The sequence below is a fragment of the Tympanuchus pallidicinctus genome, unplaced genomic scaffold (genome assembly GCF_026119805.1).
Source record: "Tympanuchus pallidicinctus isolate F22 unplaced genomic scaffold, pur_lepc_1.0 scaffold1, whole genome shotgun sequence".
Lineage (NCBI taxonomy): Eukaryota > Metazoa > Chordata > Aves > Galliformes > Phasianidae > Tympanuchus > Tympanuchus pallidicinctus.
Window position 1 is genome coordinate 95,517,885 of NW_026294618.1, and position 26,441 is coordinate 95,544,325.

At 37.2% G+C, this 26,441-nt stretch overlaps 1 protein-coding gene across 10 annotated transcripts in view; it reads left to right on the plus strand.

The window, feature by feature from the left end:
- Positions 1-26,441, plus strand: part of PLCB4 (phospholipase C beta 4) — a 196,596-nt gene that overhangs the window by 12,464 nt on the left and 157,691 nt on the right. For all 10 annotated transcript variants that reach the window (XR_008209932.1, XR_008209876.1, XM_052697378.1 and 7 more), the window contains exon 2: positions 8,100-8,159. The gene's annotated coding sequence lies outside the window, so the exon portion shown is untranslated. The remainder of the gene's footprint in view (positions 1-8,099; positions 8,160-26,441) is intronic.

Genomic DNA, 26,441 nt, shown 5'->3' on the forward strand with positions numbered 1-26,441 from the left:
ACAGATCCAGTTCTGATTTATAGCCCAGCAGTAGCAAGGTTCCATTCTTTTCAGTTTCAGAAGTATAGTCTGGTGTAGAAAATTTATCAAGCAGTCTGTTCCCTTACAACCTTCATGGCAACAGTCTTACAGCAGAAAATGTAAATGTGCTTTTTGGTGTTATTTCTAGGTATGAGGATTCCCTGTGTAAACCTTGTAAGTTAGAGTATACCTCAGGAGCTCCATCACCCCCCCCCCCCCGCCCCTCTTGGCAACTGTACAGCCATAGTCTGAATCAGCAAAGCTTACTTAAAGGGACAGTCTCAAGTCAGAACCATATATATGGCTTTGTTTTGTTTTTCAAACAGTGTGCTGAAGCAGTTGCGCACATGAGGTCTGCCAAAAAACATCCCTGTCAGTTTTGCAATCATTTATCTGTGTTGTTTTGGTTCTATTTTCTCTATCTTTCTAGTTCTGTAAAAAGCAACAAAAGCAAATTCTGACAGTGTAGTTCTATGAGGAAAGCAATAGAAGAGATAAGGTAGAAATTGCTATCAAATATATCGATTGCACATCTAGAAAGATGTTTGAACTGTATTTAACTACTTTGGTGACTTTGTAGTTGTGCACCACTCAGATGTAATGGCAGTTCTGGAAACACTTCTTAGGTATTGTGTACATGTTGAAAATGCTGCTTCCCTGAATGAACTTATAATGTAGGTAAAGGAGGAGCTTTGAACACAATGCTTCCTCTAAGATAGAGGCAACAGAACTTAAGTGTTCACCAACTCTAATTGAACTATTAAACGATTAGACTAAAAATGAGAACTGCAGTTATAATTGTAGTCCTACTTGACTGAAAACTAAGTTATTGGTTTGTTTTTAAGTGTAGGTTTTTATTTTGGGCAACCTAACACAATTGGTGCTGGCTTCCATCGTCAGAGACTGGTTTGAATAACGCCTGCAGCTCAGGGCTCCGGGTATTTGCACAGTGAGGCTCTGTAAACCTCTCTTGCAGGTGTGTAATGCTTTGATCAGCTTGCTGGACAAACAAAATCAAACAGATGTCTCCCAGTTTTCTGCTTGGCAGATATTAGTGGATAGAAAATCTGGCCAACCATATCAGATCTTTCCCCCAAGAAAGTGCATAAGATGGGGGGAAAAAAAAAAAAAGGCATTGTACCAGCAGTTTAATGTTTAAACTCAGTCTCAAAACGCAGAACAATACAAACTGATAATGCAAATAGCTTTCTTGGGTGGGTTTCAGCTCCTGTGCTAGTATCTGGTAGAAATTATTTACTTTCTTGCACTGAAATATCATGCTATTTCCATCACAATTGTGCCACTTTTAGCTAGCTGGTTGCAGCCAGATTTGGAGATGGTAATCAAAGTTGTTTTGAAATGCATCTCTCAGTTTATTCCAGTGAAAATTTTTCTTTTATACTTCATATTATTCAATGACTAAACATGTTTACTTTGAACTAGATATGTGCTTTAGGTGGGTAGCAGTAAAATAAGCGAGTTTAAGCCAGCTGTAATTTAATTTCAGCTTGGTATGTTTTGTTAAGACAAGAAAAGCTGCTGGCACTTAGGCCTTGCGGTGCATTATGAAGTGACTGCCAGCCAGCCCGATTTTCCTGTTGAGTTAAAACAAATTGGAAAGCAAAGTGAGAAAGGGAAGATATATTTTTAAGAAATTAAATGTCTGTTCTGCAGTTTACCACCCTCTGTTGCTTTTGTTGATGATTCCTGGTTACGTAAACTTCTTTCCAACACCTTCTTCTTGGACTTGTAGCAAGGCAATTTTATTGTGGTGCAACATCCATTAATGTAAAAATTGTGTTGAATATACAGCTGTCTCTTCAGTGTGTAGCCCAGTAGGAAGGAAGAACAGTATGGAAGGGAGCATTTTCCAGAGGCACAGGTGGCCTCTTGTAATAAATAATGTTCTCTGAAGTAGTTTAAAAGTGAGGAGGGAGAAATGTGAGTTAATGACTGCCAAAAAAGAGACTTTACTTAAAAACTGGGAACATCTATTTGATTCACTTGAAAGAGTTTGCTATGATTAAACTTTACTGGAGTATCTTACCCTGATATGGTCAGCTATGTACTTTCCAGTGGGTTATGGAGCAAAAAGGCTTGAACAAAATGGCATGCCCACTCAGTGTTGTTTTGCACTATGCAATTTACTTAGCGTTATTTATAACTGATGCATGGTTATCTCAGTAAATAGTCAAGGGGAAAAGTACTGCTGCTTAATCTTTTTCTCTTAATGTTATCAAGGATTGTGATAATAAAAAACGTAGATCAAAATGTGCGATGTTGGAGCAGTCGGTCTACATTTTGAAACATGAATAAGAAGTGAACTTTGAGTTTCTGGCACACAGGAGTGCATCCCCAAGAAAATGAATGAGCTTCATTAGGATTCATTAGTGCCATTGACTGCCTGGGCTGCAAGTTGGAGTCTGGGATTGCCCCTTCATTTATGTTTTCTTTAGATATGTTGAGGAATCTTAGTTGCTCGTAGTCAGAATACACTATTTTTGTGAAAATAATTGACATCTTTGGCCAATGGAGAGTAGGGACATTTGCATCTAATTGAGCTGGATTCTTTGCAGTGCTATAAGCGTACTTTTGGATTGTTACTGCTTTCATATTCAGTGAGTGATTTCATAGATCAAAAACCTCTCAGAATTGCAGCAGGATAATTTTGGTTTCAGAAAATTACTGTAGGTGACTGTAAAAATAGTGTTTGCATTTTTGAGAACGAAATATCCTCTGGAGGCACAGGTGAAAATACGTGCAGGAACTTCAGGGTACCCTCAAATTCTGAGATTGAAATTGCGGATTCTTCCTTAGGCTTATTACATTTGCATACTGGTAAGAGTATGTGGTATCTAGTTTGCATTGCACAAACACTGCTGTTTTTTGCTTGTTTTAGGTGATGTGGTTTTATCAGATAGATATAACTCAGTCACTGTATGAAATTGTCTGAAAGATTTGTTTTGCATACACTTAAGTTTTGAGAGCTTACCTAACTTATTAATTAATATGTTTTTCATAAAATATGATTTCTGTTGTTCTTTTTTTTTTTTTTTGGGGGGGGGGGCGGGAGGGGAGAGTTCCTGTGGAGGTGGTCTGCCTGTTTCAGGAATACATTCTGCTGAATATTGCTCAGTAAGCACCAAGTAGTTACACATAGTTCTATCCAAAAGTAATGCCAAAAGTAACTGATTTCTGTGGAAACTACCTCATAGGACGAGCACAGTAACAATATTTGATAGAGCAAATTGTCATCTGCAAAACATTTGTCAATGTAGTGACCACCATTAGCTTTGCATTTTCGTAAACAGCAGCCTGCATGCCGCACTCATAAAAATTTGCACTAGCTTTCACCAGTGCTGAAGGCACACCACACATTGCCTCACTGTGCCCACATCCACTGACATCTCTCTAAACGTTCAGCAAGCATTGCTGAGTGTCAGTGGGTGCCATTTTTTCTGCTTGGAGGAATTCAGTGATACAAATCTGCTTCATGCACATTTCTGTTTCAGATGCCATTTTGTCAGACTGCCCCTCAGCTGCCATCTGCCAGACTGCAGTAAAATGTAACAGTACTGGTAGGGAGGTACGACCTCTACTGCCCTGCCACCGACATCTGCCTTTGATGTCGTAGGCCACCATAATAAAAAAGGAAACATTACTGCCAGAGCAGCTCTATTTCTCAACTATACGTACCCAGCTGCTGAGTTGAGAAGTCTCTTAACTCATGAGTGCATGGCTGGAGCCAGATGTGGGACTAGAATTTACTGTGTATCACATGAAACACTAGCAGCAGGTTGTGTGCTTTGTTTCTGACTTCAGTCAGTGAAGCTAAATACAACTGTCCTTACTTGTTCTGTATTGGGTTTTCTGTTGTGGCATTCCTGTGGCAGAAATGGATGAAATTATTTTATCTTCGTGTTCAAAGTTATTAACAAAGGAATCTTTGTTTAGCTGTTGCTTTTATCTGTGTCAGTGAATCATAATGTCCAGTTTTCATTTACTTGGGAATAGGCAGTTTCAAGCCCTACTGTCAGTACTATCCAGGTCAGTATCAGTGAAGAAAAGGTATGGAGTTATCTGATGATTGAAAAGGCTACTGATCTTGTGGATTAGTATGTGAAATGTTCCAGAAAGATATGCCAGAGGCTCAAATTATGTAATGCTTTGAGCAGGAAGCCACCAAATTGTGTGTAGAGTGTGTCGCCAGCACCAGACTGATGTCCTTGGCAAGGCTCCACTCCAGGAAGGAGCTGAGGTTTCTTAAAGGCTTCAGGCAAGAATGAACAATTCAGTACAATGGCTTTGCTAGAACAGTTTGCTCCACTGAAGACAGGACCTGGCAGCCTTGCTGTTTGCTGCTGGGAGGCATACCAGTACATAACAGTACTTTGATATGGTTTCCTGCCCAAAAGTGTGTATCAGCTGGCACTCTCTGCTTTTTTTATTACTATTACTTGTTTTTTATTTGCAGATCCTGAAAAAAAAAAATCGCAAAAACCCAAACTTCTTCAGGAATTACATGTACATGTTGTTGCATAGGGATTGTAGGTCTGTGAAATTTAAAATAAATAAATGTGTTTAACAGTAATTAACCAGCACATAAACTATGGTTGAAGACTCTTTTTGGCACAAAAAATGAGTGAAGGTTTTGTAGGTAATGACTATTTTAGTGTTGGATGTATTCATGCACTAGAATCATCGTGGTTAAATTAAGATTTTAATGGTCTTTTCTAAATTGGGTAATATTACACTGCTTTTAATTAGAGTCAGGCTAGAGGTCCTTATTGGAGTTGTAGAGTTTCAGTCTCCCAGCGGGCAATAAAAGCAAGTTCTCTTCAATCCCTAGCCAAGTGTTCTTAGGTGGGAAACTGCAGGAGGTTTCCAGCAGTGTGTTACTGTCACATCATTCTCCTTGATCTTTTCAGGTAATGATGGGTAAGAAAGAAACCTAATATCATTGCTGACAACATTGTTTTCTTCTGTAATAGCTAAGAAGTAGAGGTATGGGATCTACTGGCAAACCAAGTCTCAGGGAAAGTTGTCCCTCACGATGATGAACCATCACAGCTTAGCTGGGAATTTTGCAAACTGAATTCTCGAGTAATCTGCAAGTGAAAAACTAAAGTATGTTCATCTCTCCCCACTGTGTGGCAATTCTGCTGAGCCGTACTTTGTATTAAGCTGACAGAAGACCAGTCAATGAACAAATCTTACCTTTCTGAACAGTAGTTCAGAACTGCATAAAAGCTTTGTCTGTCTCGATGTTCATGGCACTTCGGTAGGAAAACTTAAAACTGTATTTGATGTTCATGGCACATAAGTGAAGAGGTATGATCCTAGAGGCTGAGATCTGGCATTAACGGGTTTTCAGAGAGATCTTGACAGTGATTTTTGGGTTGCTTGGCATTCTGTTAGGGATAGAATTTTTTGGTGAATGCTGAAGTGTAGGTTTTAGTCTATTTATAAAAAAAAAAAAAAAGTATAACCACACCAGCACATGCTGATGTCTTCAGATGTGCACAGGAGCAAGACTCAGCTCACTTACCCAGACTGTGTCACCTGTGCTGTACAATACTATGAAGTGTAATGGCTGTGTTTTCTAAACAGTTTTGAAAACAAATTGGTTTGCTTTCAGTGGTTCAGTTTTGTCTCGTATTTCACGTACACAGATGGACTGATGAGAGTAACAAGTTTCTGCAGTATGAACTAGGAGCCGCTCTTGATTTATGCTGGAAGCTTATTGTGAATACTAATCTATTTATTGAACTCAGCATGTACCACTGCTGCTAGAGTTGCTTCATTCCTTTTAGCCACAAGGAAGGAGGATTTTTTTCCTGCTGGAAGAAACTGTTCTTCTGTGACTATCTAGGGTCTTTCTGATTCACTCAAAAAATGTATTTGTACATTCACTGCGGAAGCTGGGTTGCCAATTTCTTTTCCTGTAGTGAAGAGACCGAAGTTAGCAAAAAAGTTACTTTTTGCTGTAAGGCCTGGTCCACTGACAATCACATATCTATGGGGACACCTTTAGTTAAGAAAGAAGGAAGACAGTATCAAATACAAATAATTGGATGGCTATTTTGTGAGAGAGATTCTGCTTAAAATTTGTGATACTACATTGTTGCTCTTAATTTTCTGAGCAGCTCTTTGTGGACCCTTAGCAACAATCTGAGTCCCCAGGGTTCTGTAGACATCAGGGCCAAAATCTGATTTAAGCCTTACCTGTAATGTGCAAAGAAAAAGGATAATTATTTTAATTTGTTACAGACCTCAGCAACTGCACTGGTGTTCAGTTGCACTTGAGGTCTGTGGTGCCTGTCTGGTGAAGTATTCAGGAAGTTAGGAACATAATTAATAGTATCATTGTTTATTGGGACAAAAAATAAATGAAAATATTAGGAATGTTATATCTGTCTCTTTTTTTTTTTTTTTTTTTTCCCCCCCCCTTTTTTTTGGCTTTACAACCTGTTGTGGAATAAAAGATAAACTTGAGGCTGCAGGACTGTTTCACTTCTAGCAGTTAAATTAGTCTGAATTAAGGATTGCTCTGCATTTCTTCTTGTACAACAAAGGTTTCAGTATTTCTGTCAAGAAATGTGGAGACTTGGTATAAGACCTGGAAATTTTGAACACAAACAATACTATGAAGAAATGCTTAACTGATGAAAAGCAAAGGATCTTTGACGTTTGCATAACCAAAGAGAAGCTGGTTTTTATCATTTAATTTTGAGATTGTATTCATCCGTTTACACTGAACATAAGCAATTTCAGAATCCTGTGGTAATTCTGTCCTTAAAGCTGTAAATTATTAGAAATAGCTGATAAGCAGTTTCTGTTTCTGCTGTGTGCTTCAGGTGTGATATGATGCTATTGATTTCAGTGGAGCTGTGCTAGATTTTACACTCATATAATTAAGCTCAAATTTGGCCACAAACTGCAGGACAAGAATATCCAACATGCATCTCCCATTGAAAACTCATAGTTTGTATGCCTGAAAATATTTTTATGATTTGTTTTCCTAACAGTAACAAGTTTCGAATAATGAATTTATACTAGCACTAAGCAGATTTCACTTGACCTTAGAAATAAAAGGTCACTTTTATGTGTAGTCGTGAGATGGTGAATGCATCCTGTGTAATTAGGAGCTGCTTAAGCCTGAATTAAAGTGCGCTAGCAAAAAAGGAGAGCACTAAAGAGCAGAAAAACACCACAATGCACTCTTTCCTTAGAAAAGTGTAACGTTAATGTTTAATAAGAACAAAAATGTCTGGCAATTGTCCGTTTTAATAGATTTCTTTTTTTGGCAATGTCAGAAGACTTCAACATAACAGGAAGCTACGTTCTTCTGCTGCTCTTGTTGCTGTAATTATGATTGCTGTGGCTTTCAGTGCCTAATATGATACGTGGAGTGTTTTATGCACCAAGTGTTTGAGGCAAGTGCTGGACCCTCAGCATGCACTGGGCTGTATTGGCTGAGATTTTTGGTTCCCAGAAACCTCGCTGTTTTTGATATTGTTGGGATGTCTTTGTATGTACACACACACGCATGCGTGCATTTTTGTTTTTATTTCACTTGTCTATGCTTCATCAAATGTAAAGGATATCAGATCAACTCTAATCCTGACTATATGCTGAGTGGAGGCCCTCAATTCTAGGCTTCGATTTATTTTACTTTAAAGGAAAAAACATGAAGTTAATGAAAAGGTAAAAATAAATAAATAAATAAATAAATAGAGCTTCTGTCCTAATGTACAGGAGTTCTCAATAGGAACTTGTACGGTTAATTTAATGTTTGCAAAATTAAGCACTTTTTCCTTTCAAAATGTTTTCTAATGCATAGAATTCTTACCAAAATGTGGATTTAACTTAATTTTTGAATATGTTTTCCCATTTCTTTATAATTCCTGTAAATCTGCTGCTTTTCTTGCTAAGTGGCTGTTGTCCGCATGTCCAATAATGTGCGTACTCTGATCCATAAAAAGAAACTATTTCTCGTAGAAAAAGGTCTTGAAGTAACTTACTGTGTTTTATTAACTAAGTAATAGCTTGTACAATTAAGTCTCGTTTATTTTTAGGGAAAGAAAGTGATTTGCTGCAATGGAAATTTCTATGAAGTAATTTCTGATCTTCAAGAAGTGAGTATTTTTTAAATTGTTACAACATTTTAATGAACTGTAGAACCTCAAGTTTTAAAATATTGTTTAATGTTTCAGTGCTGTATGGGTAGTTCTGTTTTATTTTTTAAATCACCTGCACAACATGCTGTGTTCACTTCATACATACTTTAGTCTGACTGTAATTTTATATATGCCTTAAGCTATAGTTTAATCCAGCAGACAGCTAATCAGCAGACAACTCTTTTTTCACTCCCAGTTGGGTTGGAGGGGAGCATCAGAGGGAAAGGTGGGAGGGAGGAGGGAGAAAAAAACAAAATAGAACTTGTGGGTTGAGATGAACTCTTTACTAAGAGGCAGGCTCAAGCACTGGGCCTAGGTGAATCTCAAGAGGTTCAACAAATCTAGGTGCACCTGGCTCGTGGCACCCCCTGTTATCAGTACAAGCCTGGAGAAGAGGTAGCTCAAGAGAGAACTTAGTGACCTTTCAAGATATAAAGAAGAAATCTAAGAAAGAAGGGGACGGGCTTTTTAGCAGGATCTGTTGAGAAATGGTTTCAAACTAAAGCAGAGGAGATTTAGGTTGGATATAAGGAGAAAAAAAATTACAATAAGTGTGATGAGGCACTGGAACAGGTTGCCCAGATAGGTGGTGGATGTCCTGGGGAGACATTCAAGGTCAGGCTGGATGGGGCTCTGAGCAGCTTGATCAAGCTGTAGGTATCCCTGATCAATCCAGGTGAGTTGGACTAGATGACCTTCAGAGGTCCCTTCTGACTCAAACCATTCTATGAATCTCAGTAATGTGAAGCTGGGCATAAAATTCAGTGGGCATTCCTAACCAGAGCAATAGTTTAAAAAAACAAACAAAAAAAACCCCACTGATGATAGCACTGAGCCTGCTGCAGTTCAAGAAGCATTTGGACAACATTCTCAGAAATAAAATTTGAGTTTTGGATAGTCCTGTGTGGTGCCAAAAGTTGGTCTTGATGATCCTTATGATTCTCCTTCAGTTCGGGATATTCTGCAATTTTATTTGTCATCACACTGTAATTGATTTTTATATTTATGGGTTTGAAGTGCAGAACTCTTTGTTGAGCGAGGGCATTTTTGTGTATTTTTGAGGAAATTATCAGTGTTCTTGTGTCAGCATTTGTATGACAGTCTGTCAGATGCAGAGTTGAGAACATTCACCCCAACCTCATAATCAACCACAAAGTCATTATTTTCTCCGTATCTTGTCTTCAATAAAGAGCCAATTGCATCCTGACTGTGTTAATACTATTTATGTGATTGTATGTATTATGACTAAAAAAACCACTTTTTTATTTACATGGAATATACAAGGAAATTCCTCATTCCGTGGTTTAGATACAGCTCAGGCTTTTGGAGTAGAGTGTTCTGCTCAGGAGTTAGTATCCTGCTGGAGTTGTCACTGGCTGTTCACCCCAGAGGTAGGCGATAATTGAGTATGACTACACTCTAGAAATACTAATATTGTTCTCAAACTGATGTTTTACCCACCTCCTGCTTTGAAAAGGCTGAGGTCTTTCTGAATGGGGAAGAGAAAGATGCAATTTAAAGCCATTAGCAAAGATAACTTGAGTTGTAAAAGACAATGAAGTTTCTCACTACTAAAATGCTGTCCATTTGTGCGATTTAGAGAGATTATTGAATAAGTGGATCCTCAGCCCAGAGTTTGTGAACACCTAATGGAGTATTGACTAGAATCATGAAAGGCAGGAATATTAAGAGCAGGCTCCTTCAGGCTAGAAATTCTTGTGGCATAGATAATTATTCTCTCAACTGTGTCTAACAAGGGCTTGTAAACTGTGTTTGTCCATCCTGCTGTATGTAAAAGATTCAAACAAGTTCACCAGATGTTCTGTATACTCTGATCTATAGAGGAGAGTGAGGAAAGAGGAGCACCTGAACCTCAAGGTTCGTAGAGGGTAGTAGCAAAACGACTCAAGTTTGTCTTGTATTCAAAATCATTAACTTAGTCATCCAGTTGCTAAAGTTTTCTCTTCCTGTTGTGCTAATAAAATAGTAGACAGTCTTCTGGCTCTTTTAAAACCTAGATTCTTCAGGGTACTAAAGCTTAACAGAGTATGTGTACTCTGATCCTTGTAGCTGAAGCAACAACTGTTTTTACTTTAACAGTTGGAGTACTTCATAATTCTGGATGACAAACTCGTTCACTTTCTAGGGCCTCCAAAATACTGACACATAGCTGCAGACATCTTCCTGTAGCTGTGAAAGTATTGCAAGTGCAAACACTGTTAATGTGATACTGCTCACGCCACCATACTTCTAAGAACTGCATGCTATAATTTCTTAAATTGCACTGTTTACTTGCTTTACTTGAAAAATCCAAATTCTGATGAACTTCTATCCGTGTAATCTTTTTGCTATCATCACAGAAATATTTTGTGCTTGTTTTCCATACGCCAACGCGGAGCTCCAGAAACTGAGTTTTCATATCAGCACCACGTACTAATCTCCGTGGTGGATTTTAGTCCTGAAGTATTTGCTTCCTGATCACTAGATAGGTCACGGTAACCATTTCCTAAATGGAAGTTATGCTTTAAAGAGAAGAAAAGAGAAATTGCTACCTTGTTTGAGCCCAGTGTAATTTGCTGAGTTTGCTACCCTCAATGAATAAATAAATAAATAAAAATTAACCTTAGTTTTAGCCTTTCTCTTCTGGATATCTTCTTACAGTCTGTGAAAAGCACATCAGTAAAGATATTTTTTGGGGGTATTTTCCATTTGAGCTGAGATTGGATGTGAAGCAACTATTCTATCTGTGTATTTTACTTCTGTTCTCTTAATCAAGTCCATTGAATACTACAGTCCATCATATTCTGTGTGCTTGTTGTCTTTGGCTTCTGGAAACCGTACTTTGTTAGGTCTTGAAAAGTTATTTGTTGTTTGTAAGCAATATGCTTAGCGTACTTATATGGAGTAAGTAAGTTTCCCTTCAGACAGACAATATATATATATATTTTTTTTAAGAAAAAAATGTCTTATTTCTAGCACGTTTGTAAGTCAAGAATGCTTGTCATTAAAACTTGGAGTCAACAACATAATACAAAAATAGAGAGGAAGAAGAAAAATAAATGAAGCTTACTGCATCCAGATGAAGCATTATTTTCTAAACATTCTTTGCTGCTTGGGGATCATGTATTCTCCATACTTTCCTTTGAGAGACTGTTCTGTTTAATTACAGCAAAATCTAGTGGTGAGTACGCCCTTTCGGCAAAGGTGAGCCTGGAAAGAGCAGGAAATACATTCTTAGGAGAGTTTTCAGCTGAGAAAGGTTGGTGGTTTAGAAGAAAAGAAGAGAGCTAAAAGGCAAGTGGTAACAAAAGCACCTAGATCATTTATGGTGGCAGTTACTACTTCAGTTGTCAGCTTCCATCTAGGAAATACTTCCCATTCTCACTACCAGCCTCTGATTTCTTGTCACAGGATATGTTTACAACTACAACCTATGTAAGTGGCTGGTGAATTGAATAACAGATCTGACCAAAAATTGGACTTGCTAACTAAAATCCTAAAGGGTTATTTTTTCAGATGACTCTTTCCGTTTGTGCTGTCAGAATGACAGATAGTGAATGATTTCTAGAGAAGTCTTGAAGTTCACCAAACAACTGCCTCAAAACTATTAATGACTTTCTAAGATGAGAGCTGCATACATCTCATTGTTTCGTGGTAGATCTATCTTAAACATGCTGGAATCTTCATATTCTGATGCAACGGAAACGATAATAGAGTTCTTGGCTCTTTATTGTTTTATTGTTTGATAACTGTATATTAATTGTAACTCAATTAAAAAAAAAAAATGGAAGGAATAATTACCTTATTTTTCATTCCATAAGACAAACTAGCAATCATCAGCATGAGTCTAATGTGTGAGGGCAGATGATCCAATAACTGCCTACTGTGAGATTCTTGTGCCTGCATCTAAAGCATCTGGTGCTGGCATTGGAGACAGTGCTGTAGTAGGTGGGCCTTGGGTCTGATCCACTCTGTATATCTGTGTCCATAGTTTACTGGGAAAGGTCAGACGCTGAATGATGAAGGCTTCTTATTCCCAAGTGTTCCTGCATGCCTTATTCTTGTTGGAAATGATATGGACGTGTGTGTGTATATATATGTGTGTATGTGTGGTAAGTAAACTGAATTACCAGTTGTCTTGGGCTGAGAACGGTTGTATTCTTATGTTTAGATATCACTTTATTTGACTGCCTTGCAAAGCTTTTCCCTCAATTTTTCCTTCTTATTCTTCTGGAAGAAGAGTACTTACTGTTTTTGGAAAGGTATGGAACTGCTAGATAAAGAACTAAGCTATTCTGTTATTTAATTCAAAATTTAGTTTTCATCAGTGCCCAACATTAGCACACTGTTCTGTTAAGAAATGCAAAGAGCTCATCTTTTGTGTAAGTGGGCAATGTGGGAAAAACTACAGTGAGTGAGAGAACCCAATCTGAAAGGGAGACAAAATATCAGCTCATGTTGCTAAGCCTCAATGAAACCTGAAGTGGAGTTTTTGTTTTAAAAAATCAAATAAATAAATTTGCTCTATAGTCTCAGCTTACAAACACTGACTTCAGTGTTTTTTTGAGTTTCTTTTCATACTGATTTTTTGCTGTTGCTTATTTGATAGTGATTTGAATTGACTTCTGGTTGTTTGCTCAAACTAAGTGGCAGGAGTATGCCCCTGGAAATTGAGAGGGAAGAGTACAGAGAAGTGGAGAAAATTATTCCCTTTCCAGTTTCTCAACCTAAAACTGGGTGGCATGGCTCCATGAAAACTGAAGGACAGTTGTGGTGAGGACAGAGGTGGTAGGGAGGGGATGGCTTTGCTGTTAGGTCAGTGGGATTTTTGGCACTGTACTCAACTCAAACGAAGTGTATGAAAAATAAATGGTGGGCTAGAAAGTAGGCAGAACAATCTGAAAAGTATGGGGAGAACTGCAAAATGAAGCATGGTAGGAAAAGCAGGTAATATAATAATAAAACTGTCAGATATAGGAAATATGTTGTGGGGGAGGCAGCAACAGGTCATGTGTATGTATGAGTTTGGATAAAATGTTTTATTCATTACTCCTCTCTCTTCTACTGGAACTGCCTGCCAAACCCTACTATTGATACTCCAAGATGACTTGCCCAGTAGACATTTTCTTTTAAACTAATATGTATTCTTATTTTGTGTGAAAAGTGCACTCAGCTTCAGGTCTCACTGATTTTTGGTGAAACATAAAAATTGGTAAACTACTGCCAAAAAATGTGTTGCATTTGGAAAGGAATTTTTTTCCCCTGTCCTGTGTTTCCAACTTCCTTAAACCCCAAAGCTATGAAAAGTTTTGCAGGGATGTTTTTTGTAGTTACATTTCTGGTCTCTTTTAAAAGAGAGATGCTTGATTGAGTGTTCAAGTAAACAGATTCTAATCAAAGACAAAACTCCTCATCAAGCTGTGGCTTTACCAGAACCTACATTTGTTCTAGTTTTCTTACCTGTGCTAGGTCTGTTACTCTTTAAACAAGTATGTTAGATAATAGGGAATTTTCTTGTGTGTTTGTTATGGAGACTGCCCTGTTGGCAGTTGTTTACCAGAGCAAATCATTTTTATCCCAATACCTATGAAAACAGAAATCTGAGAAGATTGCATATGCTGTTCTACATCAGAATTATTCCTTACAGGAAGTAGAAATATCTGTGACAAATCAAATTTGCGTTCAAAATTTTATTGATAATTATTGAGGTTATCATTTTTTCTTTCTCTGTGTACATCCTCTTAATGTACTAAGTGTAAATTTTCTAAACATGTTGCACAAGCTAGAGAAGTAGGAAATGACTCCTAGAAGAACTGCTGCCAGATCTTTGAAGCATGTACTGAGTTACTGAATCTGAAACACAGTGTGCGAGAGTTGCTCTGCCAAGTTTTGAAAGTTGCAGTATGTGGAGTGATGAGACTCCTTTCGTTTTACAAAAAATAACTAGATGGCAAAGAGAGGGATATGGAATGTTGTTTATTACTTAATGACACATACTACTTTTATTATACTCTATATTTTTAACTGTTGTTTTTCATGTTAAACATTACAGTGAGAAGCAGCAACTAACTGGAGACAATAGACTTCTAATTGCACTTTTTGCTGTTTGATTTGCAGAAGACTGAGAATCTCAAGTGTAAACAAGATCGTTACAAGCTCTTTTGCAGTCTGGGGTTAGCAGTTGGGATCATATCTTCAGAGGTGCTGTAGACATTACAAATAGTTCTTGGGCTGATATAGACTAATTTTCAAGATCTGCAAAGCCCTTTTCCCAGGCTTTTGTTTGTGTAGAGGAATTCAACCATTTATACTTGTTTTGCAATGAGTGTTTTTATAAGTGGGTGAAGGAAGCAGTGCCTCACCACTTTAAATCGAGTGGTGGATGGTCAGATGTTTGGCTCCTGTTGGTCAGCAACTGACAAGTTTGAGCTCAGTCTGACAGAATCTCATTCAATCATTTTCTTCTTGCTCCTTCTCTTGGTTGGAGATTTTAGCCTTTATAAAACCACCATGTCTTTCATTTATACTTTAGAAACTGTATGGGAGTGGAAAAGCTAAGTAACCTGGCTGTTAAAGTATTTGTGGCTTGTGTTTGGTTTGAATTTATTTATGCTGAACAGCTGGCTCTTTGTATTCAAGAGGTCCTTTCCAGCAAATTAGTTGTGTCTGCTTCATGTTGGTACTTAGCTCATCTTTCCAAACTGTTTCTGAAACTGTTTGAAGACCAAGTGAGTGTTATTAAATTTTACCTAAAAAAATATAGTTTCCTGCACTTTGATTCCTACATGTAATCCATTAAGCCATTTAATTCCTTCTTGGAAAGGCAGATATATTAGGGAAAGCTCATGATTTGATACACTTAGAATTTGAGTTTGCTAAAGTTGAGGCTGGTAGCCATCTTCCCTTTCAAGAAGTAGTTCCAACTGTTCTGTCCTAAATCTGAGAATGAAGGATTCATGTCAAACACTGATATGGCGTTTGCTTGTGGTTGTGCTGGAACTCAACAGGGTGAAATCTCTAATTTGGTGTAGTGTTGTTTGTTTTTTTTTTAAATTGGACTGAATAATATATTATAATTTGTAGGAAAAAAGAAAAATGCTTGTACACACAACCCTATCTAAATCACCTGGGTCTTTATGATTGAAAACAAGCTGTCTTTTTCCACATAGCCTTTTATGGCCTGGTTTTGTGTAAACGCATCTGGTTTTTAAGAATTGTAGGTATGCATCTTGCAAGATATTTTGATGAGTCTAAAAGATAAACTTCAGGAGATTTTTACATCATCTCTTTTATTGTGTTGGTTTAGCTTGCTCTTTTTCTCTGTCCCCTTATCAAACTGTTTGTTGCACATGCTACAGAATATATATTTTTCTTCATACACTGTGCAGTATAAGCAATTGGAGAACTGGGGAATTAACTTTTCTCAAATGTTAAACAGTTAAGGCAGTTTTCATGTGAATATTTTTTAAGGAATACACAGGCTTTTCTATTCTCATGATTGATGTGTTTTCTAACGTCACATAAAATTTAAATCTGATTTCTCAAAGTTAAAGCTCTCCTGTGTTGATCTGAAATTCAGTACCGGTGTGTTTTTGCATTCACTTCAATGCCCATTTTGTCTTGCAAAGGTATTGTAAACTTGTGGGAGCATGAATGGGAATGGGAGCCTAGCAAAGGCGTCACAGCAAATGCTTTTTAAATGTGAGGTAATATAATTAAAGCAACACTATCTAGAATGTCTGATCTGTAGGAGCTGAAGCCTCTTCTGCATTGTGGGAGCACCTGATTGGGGACTGAGTATTCCTTTGTGGAGCTTCATTTATTTCTATTCTCTGGTATGATTCTGCAGCCTATCAATTCAATCTGTTCATCCAGTGGAATCTATAGAGAGCTTTAAGAAGACGGGGTTTGTATATGAAGAGACTGTACGTGCACGTATCTCCTAAAACTACATTTTCTAGGAAGCTTTGCTGTTTTCTGTGTGATGTGCTTTCACTTCTGCAATAGAAGCTTAGCAAGTGGGATGCCAGAGGCTGGTGTTGCTAAAAAGCATTTCTGCTCTACATGAGTAGAGCTGGATACGCTGTAGCTGGGTGTGCCTTGTGGGAAGGTGAGGTGTTTTGTGTTTTTGTTTTTATCTTTGACACATTCTGGAATTTTGGCTGCATGTGCTCTCTCCAGCTCTTACTGTCTGCTGGTGTACATTTAGCAATTGAACCTTGGCAGCCAAGTATACAAGACAACAGGTTACAGAAGAGCAGGAAATGATGCTATTGACTTTGCTACTTCTTGGACATATGATCTTGGCTGAATATTATAGAGTAAGCTTTATGTAACATGCAGACATTGACCATAAATTGCTTATCAGCTTTGGTTGATTTTTTTTTTTTTTTTTTTAATAAATACTTATCTTCAGACCACGAGGGATCTGTTTCTGTATCTGTGTATTTTTGCTGGTATTTGATGTGTTTTGGTATAAATATGAACTTGAGTCAAGTGCTTAAATGTTAAAACAGCTTCCCATGTGTTTTGGTTTACTGCCAGGGAAAGGTGAACGTTCAGTATAAATGCTGTATTTAAATACTAGTCAAATATTTATTATTGTCGAATGAATGACCTGACAAGGATGTGGTTGAACTAAAATGTACAGGCTGGATTTCTGAAAGTGGAAAGTTTTATTAATATTTGAAGAATGGCTTTAATTAGTCTAGACTGTTGGTAGGTGTGTTCACTTTATCGATGTACACGCAGTATAGCCTTTTTCACTAACTTATAATTGGCAGTTTCCCATAGGAAATAATCATTATTGGTATTATAAAAGCACTTTGTATCTATCACACTTGGGAAATGAAAGTTTTGCAGAGGTCGAAATAAAGTGTGCCCCCAATTATGCTAATAATTCATACCACAAATGATCCTCTGGAAGGTTTTATAGCTCGGTAGTACACTCAGACTTCCTTAGAGTAGGAAAAAATTGTATTGCATTTTGGTATTCTACGAAAAGATTAAAAAAAAAGAAAAGGAAAAAAGCTTCTCTCTTGTAATCTACCACCTGATTTGACACAGTGACTTGAGGATCTTAAGGTTTTGTATTTAAAATAATAAATCATGTTCCACTTCTTTTTAAAATAATTAATTTAATTTTAAATTTTTAATTTTTAATTTTAAATTAAAAAATTTTAAAATAATTAAAATAAAATGTTCCACTTCTTTTTAAAATAATAAAATATGTTCCACTTCTTTTTTCGCTTAAGTAAAAAAAATAAAGAACTTTCAAAACAGTAAAGCATGGCATTTTCATTTGCAGTTTGACGCTATAATCTTACACACCTGTGTCCTTTGCTACAGGGAAGATGTTGAAGTCATTTAAAATAGTTATGTATAAAATAAAATAAAATAAAAAAATAAAAATAAAAAAAAAGCAAAAAACAACTATTAAAAGCCATTAAAAAAATTAAAGCAAGCTGAATTTTTGGTCTGTCAAATGAATTTCCTTTATTTCCTTTGAGATAATTCACTTTTGCAGTGCACTTTAAAGATTTAGTAGCTGGACTATCCAGAATTTTTCAAAACATCAGAAACAAATCTTCAGTATATAGTTAGAAAATATTTGATCTTCTATCTTCTCACTGTTGTGGCATGTCCACAGGCAGGTCGTTTTTGTACCAGATTGTCTGTTTTACATGAAATGGACTTTTCTTTTGGACTCTTGGACTAAAACAGCAGTGAAGGGCTTAATGGGGCAATGTACTCCTGAGACTGATTATACTAATACACCTGCAGTCTGTGTGCATCTACTGAGTTCTTAAACAATATTAAAAAGGGCCGTCTGAAAGCTAACATTTGCAAATGTCTCCAAATTGAATTATAAATGTCTGTGGTAAACAAAATGTTTGCTGTGTGTTGTCAGGTCCGCTTAAAACGTCTGGCTCTATCAGCTATGCATGTTTTGCAGCACGCTTGAAAAAGCAGGGAAAGAAATGAAACAAAAAGCTTAAGTTTACTTGTGTTTTTTTTTTTTGTTTTTTTTTTAAGTGTAAAACCGTATTTTAATTACACATTTCCTAGTTTAAAATATATATTTTTTTCTTAAATGGAGTATTTTCAAGAAGCTTTACTTGAAGAGAGGGGCAACTGGTTTGTTTCTCTTCTTAGATGAACTGTAAATAAGGAATGTTGGCACATATGACGTTCGCATAGAGAGCTGATCAAAATTTGCATACACTGATTTTGAGCTGCATTAGGAAAGTTACTGATTTCTGCTTTATTAAAGGTATTGTTTCCAGCAGACATCAGAGTTACAGCAATGCTGCTGAAATGTATGCTACGAGAGCATTCTTTTGCAATAATTTTGTGAAAAGCAAGGCCTTTATTATGCAAACATTTTTATGTTAACTATATTCTGGTGCAATTGACTACAGTTGTACTTACGGGACAGAATGGGTGTGAGATGCTGGTAGGCTTGAACTTGAATTTTGCTCATGTCCTCCTGCAAATATTTTTCTGTTTTGACATTTATTTTTTTGCATTCTCAGTTGTCAGGTGTTATGCTTGGTATTAAGAGCACAGACCTTAAGCCTCTGCTAGTTCTCTTCAACTGCAAGTTACGTTTCTTCAGTGCATAAATGTCTCTATTACTCTAGTCGAACTGTTTGTGTTCATACACAGATGATTATTTTTATGAAAATGCACATGATCTTGTGTCTAGAACCTAAAGGCAGATTTGTTACATTTATACAGTACAGTGTATGTGTATGGAATTCAGTGCAGGACTCTGATTTCTGTACATTACACACAAACTGTATTGTACTGTCTAAAGCCTATATTTTGTGTCAGATGAAGAATGGAAGTTAAAGTGTGAGTCCAAAAGTAAGTTTACTTAGCATCTGTGGTGAAATATGGATCTATATTTATGAACAGGGAGATGCAGGACTCTTTATTTAAGTGTTGTTTCATTGAACTTTTTAAATACTGTGATTTCTACTTCATGGCAATGTGAACAATTAAACCTTTGAATTTTTTTGACTGTCCTAATTATTTTTTTTCCTGTGAAGCTTTCTAATACTGGTCTCATTCTGCTTACTCCACTAGTGAGTCAAGTATGTCTCTTGATTATACATGTGCTTTTAGACCAATGGGGACAAACTGATCCAGTTTTTCCTTCCTTCCAGGTGCAATTATGGGTCTCGATATAATAAAAATAAAATGATTGAATATCTACAGAGGTTCATATGACATATTTTCCATTTATTTTAAGTTTTGAAGCTAGAATATCTTAATTGATAATCCCATAAGGTTTATTTTTTTCATGAGCTCTCTTTTATCTCAGAGGTTCTGTATTTTCAGGGTATTGCTAGTTCTGCAAAATGTGGCTATCAGACTATTGTAATTATAGGCTGAATTCATCTTGCAGTTAAGAGGAAAAAATCCAATGGTTTTAGTGGAGGAAAATCAGATTTAAGGAATGGGGCCCGAGAAGTCCTTAGTTGTTCTAATCCCTGCACAAATGTCCAGTCAGGACGCTTCACAGCCGCTGTACCATCTTGTATCAGTTGAATCTTCCTTGATGTGAAACATAAGGAAGATCTATTATTCAGGAGTCTCCAATGTAACCCGCTGAAATCAGTGAAATCAGCTTTTCCATTTGTGTGAATGTGCTATAAGAGAAATCAAGGAGATTCATAATTATCTCTCTGTTTCTCAAGTTAACTAAAATTTCTTTCATTTGGGTGGCAAAACTGTTGGCATGATGAGAGCTCCTTATGAAGTCTTGCAGCTCTCATCAAAAACTTCGTAGCCTGCGGAGCTTTTGATAGCATGACTGTTTCTGTTGTTGTTTTGCAACTTTTATCTTAGTGCATGTCATCTGCGTGTGTCCCTGTTCTTGTGCCGATGTGACTTTACTCCCATCCTGTAGTCTCCTGTAAATCTATCAACGGACAAGTTCGGTGTGGGCAGTGTTGACTTGCAGTGCAGCAGCAGATGACTTGTTTTCAGTAGTTGATTTTTGGATGGCTCACATCGCTTATGTGTTTTTCTGCCACTTAAGAATTCTTCAAAGAAAAGTGCCCCTCCATCTGTCAGCAGAGCAGTTAGCATAGTAATGCCAGGATGTCTGCTGGTATCATGATATGCTTCTGCATTTCTGGTATTTTTTATGTGGCAGGAGCTATTCTGCTATTCTGTTTGAGGAATTATTGCTCTCAGTTCTCCTTTTAGAATCTCAGTTCCACTAAGGTTAAAACAAACAAACAAACAAAAAATAATAGAAAAACCAAGTATCCAAAGAATGTTCTGGCGTGATGTCTGTTATTACCTTTTTTTTTCTTTCCAGATGTAGAGCTAATGTATTTAAGTATATGATCCTAATCCTTCAGTACTTCCTCAACCATTGATTTTTATTTTCTTTGCTTCAGTAAAAAATGGTCCCAGACTCTGAGTAGAGGGAACGCTTCCCGTGCATCTCGTGTTCCTAAACACAAACTTTTAATAAAATTATTACCTTTACAGAAAGCACCAAAAATCAAAGTGGAGATTGAGGGTTTGTTTTTTGGTTTGTCTTTTTTTTTTTTTTTTTTTTTTTTTTTTTTTTTTTTGCTTTCAGTGAGTGCTTGTGCAGAAGGGAGAAGAAGTTGCTTCCATGTTGTTTGTCTGAGTGTTAATGCAAAAGCTGAGCAAATTAGAGGTTTGTGTGTTGCTGGACTAAGCAAACAATGCAGCCTCTTGTGCTGCCTTTATTTTGCTATTATTAAAACTGCATTCAAAGTAAAGAAGTGAGTACCATATTGATTTTCCGCTGAAGCGACAGATGAAAATGTCAGTCTCCTTCACACAAATGGGAATGCTGCTTTTGTTTAGGATGTCAGGATTTCAATAGCTGTGCTGTCTTAAGCGTGCTGGCTGCAGAAATTAAATGTAATTAAAAACTAATTCTAGGTTACCATTAGGCTAGTGCTAATGGAAAGAGTCCCTGACCTCTTCATGGATATTGTGCTTTTCAACACTATTAGATTTTTCTCTTGTTTTTACTGCCTATGTGCAGTACAGTATTGCTACGTAAAAGATTGTTCAGCCGTTTCTTAGTACCGTGGTTTCCCATTGTGTATCTCAAGTATGAGTTTGCAGACTGCAGCAGACTGTTAAAAACAGCTCTCAGGGATTTGTTGAATTAACGCTTTGTAGGATGTTGTAGAATGTTGTAGGATTGCTGACTAGCATATTAGAGCAGCACACAGGTAAAATTTGATGGGTTGGATGTGTTAGGTCATTCTTTACAGCTAAAGTGAAAGGTCGCAGAACATAGAATTCCTTCAGAAGTCCTAAGGGTTGTGTTTGGTTCTGGTTTTCTTTCTGAAGTATTAAACAAAAATTCTATGTACAAAGCACGGTACCACAAAACCATCAGTGAAATAGGGTTTGTTAGACATTGCCAGCTAAATGGTGTAAAGAGAAAATGATGTTGTCATGTAAATCTTGTTTTTTATTTTTATATGTTGATGTTAACGTAGAAAACTTACAGCTGAGGCCTTTAAATCTCTGGTTGAGTAGTTTGGAATCTGGTTTGTCTTGCAGGTAAAACCGTACAAATGCCAGGTGAACATCAGTAGATTTATATTTTTCAAGTTCCTCTCTTTTTTTCCACAGCAGCAGTGCAGAGTAGGATATATTGTTGATAGTGCCTTTTTTAAAACTCTTTTTTTCCATAGAGAATTCTCAGATGCTGTAGGTCTGAAGAGTATTTAGCAATCGAAAAGAAAAAGCTGAGAAGTTATTGCAAACAATCATTGACTAATACGCAAACAGAATGTACTTCTAGCTTTACTAGCAGGAGTAACCATAGTTAGTCAATTGTAAGCCTGGATGGAGTTTGAGTAAGTGGTTGTATTTGTCTCCATAATGTTTCAGTAGTTTCAAAATATGTTTGGCATTGCTTAAAGTACTCCCTCATCATGCAGAAGACAAAAGCTGTAAGACAAAAGCTGTACAAACAGAGTGTAGAAGGAGTTTGGCAGTATAAAAATCAGGTGGTTTTTCCTGTAAGCTGTTTCCTGTTTCACGTAGGGAAAATTCTTCATCGAGGAAGGTAAGGTCGACATAATTGCAGCCAGTTCCCTAAACAATTTCAGTTATTATTGATATAGTGTTTAATTCTGTATTAAGCAGTAAATGGAGACAATCCTTTTTTGTTTATGCGGGGATTTAGAAATAATTATATTGCCCTTAATTCTTCTAGTTTTTATTAGGAAAGACATTGAAGACAAATAGAACAGTGACAAAGCTAATAATAGGTCTTTTATGCAGTGCTGTTTTTTATATTTTGCCAAACTGGAGCATTTCTACATCCTTGTGATTTTAGGTTGAGTCGTCTTTTACAAAAATGGAAGAAGAAATATAGTGATTTAATTTTGATTTGATTTCAGCTTTGTTGATTCAGGTCTTGTTTTGAAAGCTTCTTGCACAGAACTTTATTATTACTATTTTAATGTATTTTTTGAAAAGCGATTAAGCTGTGGTCTCCAGTTTCTTTTGGTCATGCAACATTTCTAGAGTTCTACTGCTCAGCTTGCATACTTACTTTTTGATGGCTGTATGCAGATTTTATAGTAGTATGCCCTTACCAGCAATTATAGTTCTAAGGACAGCTGTGAAAATGTATTTGGAGTTCTTTTAAATAAGATGGGAAATCCTGGAGCCTCGGGAACTAAGAAGGGGAGTACACTTGTGTATGGTACTTAAACCTACAGAGTTTGACTTATTTCCTAGTGTGCCTGATGCTTACATTGCTTTGTATATTTCATATGCCAGTATTTGCCTAAGTAATTTTTAGGGACAAGTACTTCTAAGTACACTAAGGCAGCTATTATCTTCAAAGCCTCTACAGTGCTTCTGGCACTATAGGAGCATGTAATTGTATGAATAATTGAACGTCATCTATTTGAACAGTTAGTAAAATAGGAAGCTACAGTGAATGTATTCTTTGCTCGTTGTCTCTTTCACTCTGTGTGGTGGACAAATTTAAATTTCTTACCTCCTTTTGGCGTTGTATATTGTCACAAGCAGTACTGCCATTCCACATGGTAATTACTATTGGTAGAAATAGTTTTTAGGAATGCTTTCTTATGCCACCAAGCCCTCTGAATGAGGACCGCCAAAACTCCTTGGGTGTGCCAGGGAAATACTGTGCAGAACGATCACTCTTTAGAGCATGCATGGTCTGTCTTTTCCTTCTCAGTTTTTGTAGTAAATGCAGCTCATGGGAAGAGGATGAGGTTTTGCATTGTCTCTGAAATTCAGCAAGGTGCATGAGGCATGGCTGGTATGCATCAAAGCTGAGGCTGGTGAGGAACACTGGATCAGATGCAGTGCTGCTGTGCTGTGGGAAGGCACGAAGGAACTGTTCTCACAGGATAGCTTGCCAGCAGGTCTGAGCAGTGACAGGAATGACGGCAGTAATACCTCTGGATTTCTGCTGCTCTTTCTTAATGAGGGAAAGAAGGCAGTGGAAGAGCACGTGCTAGACTGTTTGAGACTTTGTATTCAGTGGGCTTTCTCTTATCTTCCAGCGCAGCAGCTTTCCTAAACTTGGATGGATTTTACCTGTAGTGAAAAGGCACAGGCACAGAGTACTTCCATCCTCAACCCTTACAGCTGTTCAGAAATCCTTGCAGTTGGTGGCAGATAGATCTCTTGTGCAGTGTGATTCTGGATTTCCTTCCTCTTCTCTTCTAATGAAGGAGGGATTCACCTTTTCAAATATAGAGCAGTAACCTTCTCCCTCCTCCCACTTATTTCAATTATCAGGTGTGCACTATATCTAGGAATCTAATTTTAAATTAACTTGTCACCCTACATCCCATCTGTAGGGGTTTACAATTTTAAACCAATTGCCTTTGAGGTGACTTTATATACTGCTCCATTAATATATATGTATCAATTCTAGGGCACTTACAAACTGTGGAATAAAATACTTTCCCGAGCAAGATGAGGGAACAGATGCAGTTTGCATTTGATTTGCTTTAGAATCAGAGCTGTGATATGTCAGACTTGATGGTGAGTGGGGCTGTGAATGGCTTATAGTAATTGTATAAATACCAAGCTATTTTAGGACAATATTAGACCAGATACCAAGTACCAGATGGACTTGATCTTAATTGTGTTATATTATCTGTGGATATTTTATTAAAATATAGGAGGGACTAAAATTGCTCGTGCCTGGTTTTGTCAATATTTAGATGACCAAGGGTGCTGACTTCCACTTGAAAGCATTTTACATTAATTTTATTAAAGAATTATGTAAATAATATGATGGGTGATAAGATAATATTTATGAGACTGGTGAATCCCTAGATTTTGTAGTTGTATATCATGCTGGTGTTGATGATATGATAGAATAAAATTCCTGTTTGATTCTGTGCTGCTTTGCTGTTACAGCTCCAGGAAGGGCAGCATCACGCTCTGGCCAGCAACTAGCTTTACAGTACAAAGGCTGCAGATACCTGGGGGTAAGAAGCAGCTCTCTATGACTGAAAAGAGCCATGCTTAGTTTTACACTGTAATGCTTATTTTGTTCTTAATTACTTAATTCTTTATCCTGAGGTAAATGGCATTAGTACTGCGATAGAGGAGAATCAGTTTCTTTGGGAAAGGAGACTTCTCCTTCCCCTTTCGCGCCCCTACAGTTGTGTCACTACCAGTGAAAATCTTCCATCTTTGCTGGCAGGAATACAACTCGTTGCTTCTTTTAAAGCAAAATAAAGCCTCCTTTGCACTTCTAGCTACATCTGCAGCAGAAGGACTAGGGCATGAATAACCTGAGTTCCAAAACCCCCTGATTGATCTGTCCCTTTCTCTCAGACACCCAGCTTGTCTAGGCTCCTTCTTGAAGGGTAATGCTGATGCTGAGGGGTCATTTGGAATCAGCAACGTAGGAGTCAGGAGCAGCAACAAGGGCAAAGAAAAGGTGCATGTGAAGGAGGGCAGGGAAGACATGAAGCAGTGCCCGAACTGTAGTGTAGCGGCAAGGGAAGATGGCATCTGTCAAATAACTACATTAGCGTGGGACTAAATAAATAAAAAAGCCCTCTCCGTGCAAGTGTAAGATTTTATCATTTCATTGACAAAAACCAGACCTGGCTGTTGTTCTAAAAGTCCTTAAGTAAATGCTTAACAAATTTTTCATTGATTGTTAAAAATTAACCTGGCTTTTGTGCTTCTACTCAGTTTATGTACGTTAGTTTGCTGTTATACGTGTAGTACAACTTCTGAAGCATAAGTAGGAAAACACAGTTGCCTTTTGGAAGTTCAGATGACCAGTTCATAGCAACAGCAAATTAACCCATTGATTAACAGATCCAACATTCAATCTCGGTGTTTCAGTAGCAAAAAAACTGGTGATAGTTGAGCTCCTAAATTGCAAAAGCTGGCTATATGCTATGATTGCAGAAAGTCTACTCATTTGAACATAATTCTAAGGAATTTATTATAGAGGCCTTATATTTAAAGAAAGATCTGTGCAAATTCTGTATCTGTGGCACAGAAGGAGTCAAAATACACTGAAGTGGTAGGATATTCTCTCTGAAGAGAATATGCTTCAAAAACAGGATTCATAAACAGACAGACATCCAGCCATGTGATGTACCCAGAGGCAATCTTGCAGAATGAAGCTGGGGAGGCTGTTTAGCTCAGTAACATGGGAATATTTTCCACTGCTTTGCCTTAATAGCTTTTGCATAGATCTGTTTTTATTTGAGGGGGTAAAAAGGTGATTAAGTGGTAGTGACAGGGAAAATGAGACCGGTTGTGGAAATAAAGCTGAACAGTATTTTTAATATATATTTAAAGATATAAATTAAAGTATATTCTCAGTTAACTGCTAACTATTTATTCACTATGTATCATGCAGCTCTGTGTAGTCGTGCTAATGGAACTATATGAGGGTGGCTGGGAGGATGCTTCCTACATAGCTTGAGTGTACTGTGGTTTTTAGACTTTGTCTAAGGATCCTTTGTTATGCTTTCTTTGCTTATGGCTTATGGAAAACAAAATTTCTAGCCATACAAATGTGCTTCAGGTTAATGTTCTGGGTACAGTGAAGACTAGTCAGGGAGATGGCAGTCTTACATTCTTGACATTTACTTATTTTGAAATCAGTGTTTTACTGACATTCACTTCTGTGTTACGTAGATACAATAAAAAATGTCAGCTTTCCATGGCCTGTAGACAAAAAAAACAACAGCAACA